Raw genomic sequence first — 8,340 nt, forward strand, 5'->3', positions numbered from 1 at the left:
CATGATAATAGATATAAACTATTTATCATTTGATACTTCACACCCTGTGACTTCCAGTCTTCTGATCCCTCACACGTATCTAAAAGTTTATCTTCAGACTGAAATCAGCTTTTAGACTCTGATAACACAACAATATCAAAATATAATGAGTCAGGATTTCACATTTCACCACTGATCCAAACAGGAAACTGATTTAAAACCCCCACATGTTATCCTGAAGAGTAAAAAATCAGGAAACGACTGCAGCAGAGGGGTCAGAGGTCCCAGAGCAGTGCATGCTGGGACATGTCTTCCAGAACAATTAACCTGTTGCACTAACGAGGATCTTTCTTCTTCATCAGAACAGATTCAAACACGTCGGAGCAGAATGTGAGGAATCAGTTTCTCTTCGTTGAGGTGAATCATCGTCCACACACAGGCAGGACTGACCCCCCCGCTCGCCGCTCGCCGCTCGTCTCTAATGATGTCAACAAACGCCCCCAGCGGCTGCGGGTCACCTCCTCTGCAGCCGGAGCTCAAACCAGCGCCGACACTGCAGCGTGTTGGTACGTGAGGCGGTTGCTATGGAAAACGATCCATTTCTTGGCGCCCGACCCGAGAGCCGAGTCGGGCGCCGAGCGGAGGACGGAGGCCGCTGACATCCCTCACTCACCCCCCCCCCTTCCCCTAGACAGAGTCTTGGCAGATCGTGTGCGGCGTCGGTGCCAAGCGGGGGGGGAAGCGTTTGAAGATCACAACCTGTCTGATGGGCGTCGACCTACAATCGCAGCTCGGAGACGTTTCTTCTTCTGCTCCGAATATTACTGAATAAAAAAAATACTCAGTGACCTTTGGAGAATAATAGTAATAATAGTTTTCCACTTGTTGTTTATACAGAACGTCAACACTTCTCTGTTTGTGTTTGACTGATTTCAACCTAAATCTTCATTTTAAACACTAACTGTTGTTTATAATATTCATATTTTCTCACTATTATTTTATTTAAACAGATTTTATGTCCAGATCAAAGGATGATTTCACTTTTTTCTTTCCATTATTTTAACATTTACTGAAGGAAACAGTTTGTGTGGATCCACAAAGTGTTGGTGGTGGAACATGAGACGTAAAACTGATGTAAATTAGATTAGATTAGATTAGATTTCTTTATTTATCCACACAACGAGGAAATTCACTTGTTACAGCAGAAAAGAGAAAAACAGAATTTAAATAACAGTGCCGAAGCAACAATAAAAAAGAAAGATCAAAATATGTACACTACTAAACTACACATAATGAGAGTAAAAATATACAGAAAACAAAAACAACCTGCAAAACAGACACTGTGCAAAAGCAGGTACTGGGGAGAAAGTGGAATGATGTAAGTGTTATTGTAATGAAAACAAAAGTATTATAAGTAATATTGCAACAGTAGTGACCATGATACAGAAAAAATAATTAAAAAGTAAGTGACCATAATATAAATAATACTACAAGATAGCATAAAGGAAAATATAAATATTGCAAGGATGTAGGTTTCATAAACAGGTAATTAGGACGTTATTCATTTGTTCTATTCTTTTATTTTACACAAACATATGTAAATGTAAAAATGAAACCTGGTTGAAAGCGATATTGGCTGATATGGGTCAAAGGTTAATACTAAACCCAAACTCCTCAGGATAAAATACAAAACATATGAAATCACAAAACATGATACAGTTCATATAACAGTGTAAAAGGGAGAATAGAAATAGAACAGTATGAAATAAAAGGAAGAATAAAAAACATATTTACCCTGTGAATAACAGATCAGTAGAGAAATCATTATTATTCATAATCATACGCTCTCCTGCTCATGAAGGCGTCGAGCTCATCAGACTCAAAGATAATTGTGGGTAAGAACGAATCTGTTTTCATACGAGCTCTGATGTGTTCGGAGGTTTTACTCCAGATTTCTACTGAATAAGATTCAAGTTTCCTCTGAAATGAGACGTTTCCAAAACCAAAAGAGACAAATCTGCTCTGACAGAAATAAATAATAAATAAGAGTTTGTTCTGCGGAGAGATTTGAAAAGGAGGAGACGAGATATCCTGAGTTCACGGGTCAGACTTCCTTCACGTGACCAGTGAACTGATTTCCACGTGTGAAACGTCACTTTAATGTTTCCTGTGTCGAACGTGACAAAGTAAAGTTTGCTCCGTTCAAACCTTTTAATATCTCTGGTATTGTCCTTTAATGTGTTTCCACTCAGCATCTTTAACTGTATTTATTTCTGTGAAGTCGAAGCACTTATCTCACCTCCTGCTTCCTGCTGATAAACACACTGCAGTTCTACACAGAAGTCCCTCTTTGTGCACCTGTAAATGAAAATTAATAACCGTCGAGCTAATGGAAAGATTAATGAACCGGAGCGGTAACCCCTGTGAGTTTACATAATGCATATTTACATTAAAAACACACATTATTCCCGGGAGCGGAGCAGCGGAGGGCTGAGCTGCGTTTAGCCGGCGTATCTCCGCGAGCGCTTATCTCCCGACTGCGTTATCAGCCGCATGGCGCCGGCAGAACCAGAGCCTATCTCCTCACCACAGAGAGCAATATGAAAATTACCCTGCTTTTATAATCATAATTCATGCATTTTTAAAGAAATGTAGTTTTTGTGGGAGGCTGACTCAGGACTTTCTCTGTATTTCCCTGGAAGTCGCTCGTGTAACAAAACTGCTGCGATCAACAAGCTCGTTAAAGTTGCTTCTGCTAATAATTGTTTTGTGTTGAGTAGAAAATCTTTGGTGAGAAATGAGACGTCACGCGAGGCTTTAATATGTTTCATAAACACAAGGTCAGATGGGAGGCGGCTGTGAGTTTAAGGTCACGTTATTAAAACTCCACATTAATCATTACACTTCTGTTTCTTCATCACTGAAGCGCCTGAAGGCCACGACGCCTGGAAACCAGAGCTTCACTGTTTCCTGATTAAAGAGAAAATATTAAGATTAACAAATGCAAATTAGCAGAACCTCTTAGTTCTCAGCTCATATACACACAAGCTTTGTAAAGTCTGAACCACATAGTTTTATGTTCTCATTTATATCCACTGCTGATACAACAAAATACAACAACTTCTTTTTACGGTTTGAGTCCAGTCGATTTTAGCTCTTTTCCACTTTGTGTTTAACTTGAATCTTTTAATTTAAAGGAAACATCTTCAGCTAAATCACTTTGAGTTCTTCATGTCAGAATCAGAAGCTTTTCTGAGTTTATACAAATCGTTTTTATTTAAATCTGATCTTATGATTAGGACTAATTATCCGTCCTCTCTTTCTCACTGGTCAGAAGTTCCTCTGCTCCTCAGAGACTTTGAACTCATCTGTTGTGTTGTTGTGGTTTTCCAGCTGATTTCACTTTACATCATGTTGCTCTTGTTACATGAATTAAAAACCTACCTGTTGGTTTATGGATGTAAAAACACAGACTTTCTTAGGTTAGAAAATGCAAAGTCCTCTATTGAGCTTCACAGACAAACAGTGTTCAGTCTCCAGGATGTGAAGTTCTTTGGTCTGAACACACGTGTGAGGCGTCGTGGTTCTCAGGGCCGAGCAGCTGCTGCAGGTCTCACATTCAGATCAGGATCACCAGGCTCAGTGATATCTGTGAGGCCTTCAGCTCCTGCAAGTGAGTGATTTAAAGATGACAAAGTGTTTATCAGACTCTTTCCTGGGAAACTCCGAGGAGACTTGGAGGATTTCCTCTGGATCATGTGACCGAGCAGAGGCTGAAGCGTGGATTCAGAGATCCTGCAGGACGGAGCCGTTAGACTCCCGCCAGCAGCCGGTCAGATCGATTCACACGTTCCAGCTTCCAGGGTTCGGGTTCGACCTCTGGGAGCGTTGGATCAGAGCGACAGAGCGACTCCATCGATCTCACACGGCTGCTTGAGACTCGGCCAAGTCCGGCAGAGTCGGATCCATCAGAGGCTTCCAGGACATTTCTATTCTCATCAGGAGGAAACCGAAGGGACGCTGGACTCTGCCAGGGAGTCTTCAATGAATCCAGATGACCACACAGATATTTTATCACTCTATCAAGATGGAGAGAGACTGTCCGGGCTGTAAATAAATGATGGATTGTGGACAGATTAGAGGAGAAGAGGTTGAGGTGGAGAAGAGGAGCTGTGGAAGACAGAGGGAGGAGAGGAGGAGGAGGATGATGATAAATGGGGAAGGAGAGGAAGAGAGGACGATGGAGAAAGGAATGAAAACTAAAGTAGATGGAGAAAAGCGTTTCTCTTTATCAACAGATGGAAGAAATGTTGCTCGAGGACAGAAAACATGAAATTGACCCCAAAAAACTTCAGGCTCTTGTTTGAAGTGTTTTCTGTAACCAAGCAACCAACTGCAGAGGAGACAATCTACTTCCTGTTTACACCACATGACCCGTGTACACGAATGGTCATGTGACGTGTTGTCAGGTGTTATTAAATCATAAAGTACTCGCCGACCCCAACAAACCTTAAATGTCCCCAAAGCCAAAAGTAACAATGATTTCTTATTTTCAGTGGATTCAAATCACAGAGTTTGAGTAAAATAAAGAGTTTTTCTATGTTCAAGTGTCTGAGCTGCAGTTCAGCAACATGTGGAGAGTTTTAATTTTAGACTCGTGAAAATAATAAACATGACCTTTATGTATATTTTTTGTTCATTATTAACGTGAGAAGAAGTTTCCTCTTTGCCGCAGCGTCTCTGAACGTTACACACGTGTTTATCTGAGACTCACACCACATCCTGTTCTCACGGCTGAGTGTGAGTGTGTGTTTCCAATGGAGCGGAGGTGTGTGTGTGTGTGTGTGTGTGTGTGTGTGTGTGTGTGTGTGTGTGTGTGTTTATTCCATGTGACAGCTATATGAGCAAACTGTGGGAACATTTATGTAATGTGTGCACACATGACAGAGATATGTGTTGAGATGAACACATCATTAATTTAATTTTACTCAAGGGACACAGAAGATACTCGTCTGTGATTGGCTGGCGTGTGACCTCAAAGAAAAAGGAAACAGTTCATTGTCTTGTATTTGTCTTTATGTTATTTTATATAAACATGTTAATGTACAATGTAAAAGTGTGAGATTGTAAACATTTGTTTATTCAGAAGAATTTCGTCAGAAAACTTCAGCATCAAAGATTAAATCTCTCCAGAGACATAATTCTGCTCAATTAACACAAACATGAAATCTCAGTTAAATCAACAACATAAACAACATGATGATGATGAGGGAGAAACAGTGAACACATAAACACATAATTACTTGTATGTTAATATCAATCTGTCACATTAAGTCTTTTCAGCTCTTTTTCACACTGAAGAAAAACCTCAAGCGAGAATAAAAATATGTTTCATCAACATTTTCTAATGAGATAATTGATCATTTTCATACATTACATTGATGGAATTAAGTTTGCTCTGGTTTAATTCAATTTAAATGGTTTTAATGGTTAGTGGAGATATAAACATTGCAAGCATCTTTTAGATTTTTACTGTTATTAAACCTATTATGATTATGTAGTTATTTTAATTTCAGGTATATTAAAGATAAATATTGCTTTTGGACGTTTCCATCCAGAAGAAGGTGCAAGCATATATATACAGTACATATGTACAAATGTTTTCCAGACAGGACACACAATAGAAAATACATACAGTATTAAAATTAAATAAAATAACACTCAAAAGTAATAGATATGTCTGATTAAAATTAATAAAAATCATTGTCTATTATATTCACACTGGACAGTAATGATGATCTGAACCAGTGAAGAAAACAAAAGATAAACCTTTCACAGGTTATTTCTTTAAATCGTAATCGACTACATTGATTTGATATTGATTTGAATGACAGTATGAATATATTGTTCATCAGAAGATTTGATATAAAACTGATTAACTGAAGCAACACAAACACGAGCATCTCTCACATTATTCCACTGAAGCGACAAAAATCACGATCAGTTTGTTTTTCCATTTAAAAACGAAGCAGAATTTCATAACTAACGAGTCAAACTGTGAGAAACATTTTCCCTCTCGGAATCGTGAGATCTGCGTTTCTTCTTCTTCTTCGTGTGTCTTCGAGGTCGCCGCCCGGAGGCCGGAGGTCACTTTGCCGCTTAATTAGCGACGTGTTGGAAGCGGCTTCTAGCGACGACAACACGAGCCCCCCCGACGTGGCGCCCGAGGAGCATGTGATTCATCGCCAGCAGAGAGATGTGATGTCACTGCGTTCTTCATCCCGCTGAGGATGAAGTGTGTCACGGCTCCGAGGCTGATTGAGAGAACTTAATGGAGTGTTATGAGAGCGGGGGGGGGGCGGGGGAGGGGGGGGGGGGGGTGGAGGCATGTGTGGCTCTGATGTGGGTTCGTGCTGATGGATGAAATGGATGAATTTCTTTTTTTAATTTCCATTCTCCTCTGGGAAATAATGTCTGTGGACAGAAAAGAAAAGAAGCTTCTCAATATTGTTGCGGCTGTGTTTGCTTGGCAAAGACTCATTATACTGGATATTACTGTGGGGGGGGGGGGACGGGACTCGCCAACGAAAATTATTGATGACCCCACAAGCCCAAAATATATATAAAGTTAAAAATATAAAAAGTTTCAGAAGCAGAGTCTTTGATATCAACTTGGAAACTTTGAGCTGCAGGTTGTGACGATGAGTGTTTACATCAGTTTGTGTTTTAACAGGAGCAGTTTATTTATTTATTTATGTAGTTATATATGTTTATAATATCGTGGATGTGGCCTGAATCCACAAGAGGAGAAGATGTGAGAACATGTTAATTGATCACATCTGGCTCACGTGTCTACATACTTATGGATATTTAGCATAATGTAATGAACGTATGCAGATCAATTAGTCTTAATTCTCGAGTGTCTAAACAAACGTGAGTCTTTCCTCCAACGGGAGAACTTGAGATCAACTCAGATTCTCTTCTGAAGAGTGAAGCTTCCCGTGTGGGAATAGATTCCTGAGATATGAGATGGAAATAATAATAATAATCCTGTGTGTGATGAAGGAACATGTGACTCCACTCAGGAGGAAACCTGATGAAGCTGCAGCCGCTCGGAGAGAAACTCGTCTTCACTTCTCTCAAGAGCAGAAAACGTCTCGGTGGAAGCACGACGGACATTTGCAATAAAGCGATTCAGTATCGAAGAGGAATCCGTGGACAGCTTATTGGTTTCAGTCTCTGGGCTCCGAGGGTTCGTGGGTGATTGATGATGTCGGCCTTTAATCAGAGCGGTGATTCATCAGGGATTTATTTCTCCTGAAGATTTCAGGTGTTTGTGACACAGTTTCTATTCATTTCAAACCAGAGGGAGATGAGTGTAACTGTCTGTTTAGTTGAGTTTCTGAAATTAAAAGAAATATCACATGATAATCAATATCACATCTCAAGAAGGCCACGGAACATTTACAATATTTCAGCTAAAACATTTAGTTTTGAGTTCTGATAAAACATGAAAATTAGAAATGAAAACAACAATCTGTCCCAGTTAAGAGAACTTATACATTTACCTTTATTAAGTAAATGAAGCTAGGCTCAACAGATGTGTCTCGATCAAAGAAAGGGTTTTTATTTCCAAATTCAAAACATAAAATATAAATTGCATATATCAGCAACGTGGATCTGTGGCTTCATGTTGGAAAGTTCGTACCCGAGTCAACTGGTTCTAATCAGAATCATCAGATGGATTATTTATTATTTACTGGATCATCAACTGTTTCCTTCTGGAGCAGAAGCTGGAGGTTCTGGTTCTGCTCCAGCTCCCGTTTGTATATTCATCAGCTCTGGTTCTGAAAAATGTCAAACTCTTTATCTCTGGAGCTCATTTGTTTCAGTCGCTGGAAAAACACCAGAGTGAACGGAGCCAAGGTTTGTGGGCCGGATTAAAAATGAGGACATGATCTTCTGCTGCCAGAGACCGAGAAACAGAGAGAGAGAGAGAGAGAGAGAGAGAGAGAGAAACAGAGACACAGAGAGAGAGAGAGACAGAGAGACAGAGAGACAGAGAGAGAGAGAGACAGAGAGAAACAGAGAGACAGAGAAAGAGAGAGAGACGAGGAGACAGAGAGACAGAGAGACAGAGAAACAGAGAAACAGAGAAACAGAGAAACAGAGAGACAGAGAGACAGAGAGACAGAGAAACAGAGAAACAGAGAAACAGAGAGACAGAGAAACAGAGAGACAGAGAAACAGAGAGACAGAGAAACAGAGAGACAGAGAAACAGAGAGACAGAGAAACAGAGAGACAGAGAAACAGAGAAACAGAGAGACAGAGAGACAGAGAAACAGAGAGAGAGAGAGAGA

Source organism: Limanda limanda, chromosome 10 (assembly GCF_963576545.1).
Source record: "Limanda limanda chromosome 10, fLimLim1.1, whole genome shotgun sequence".
Classification (NCBI taxonomy): Eukaryota; Metazoa; Chordata; class Actinopteri; order Pleuronectiformes; family Pleuronectidae; genus Limanda; species Limanda limanda.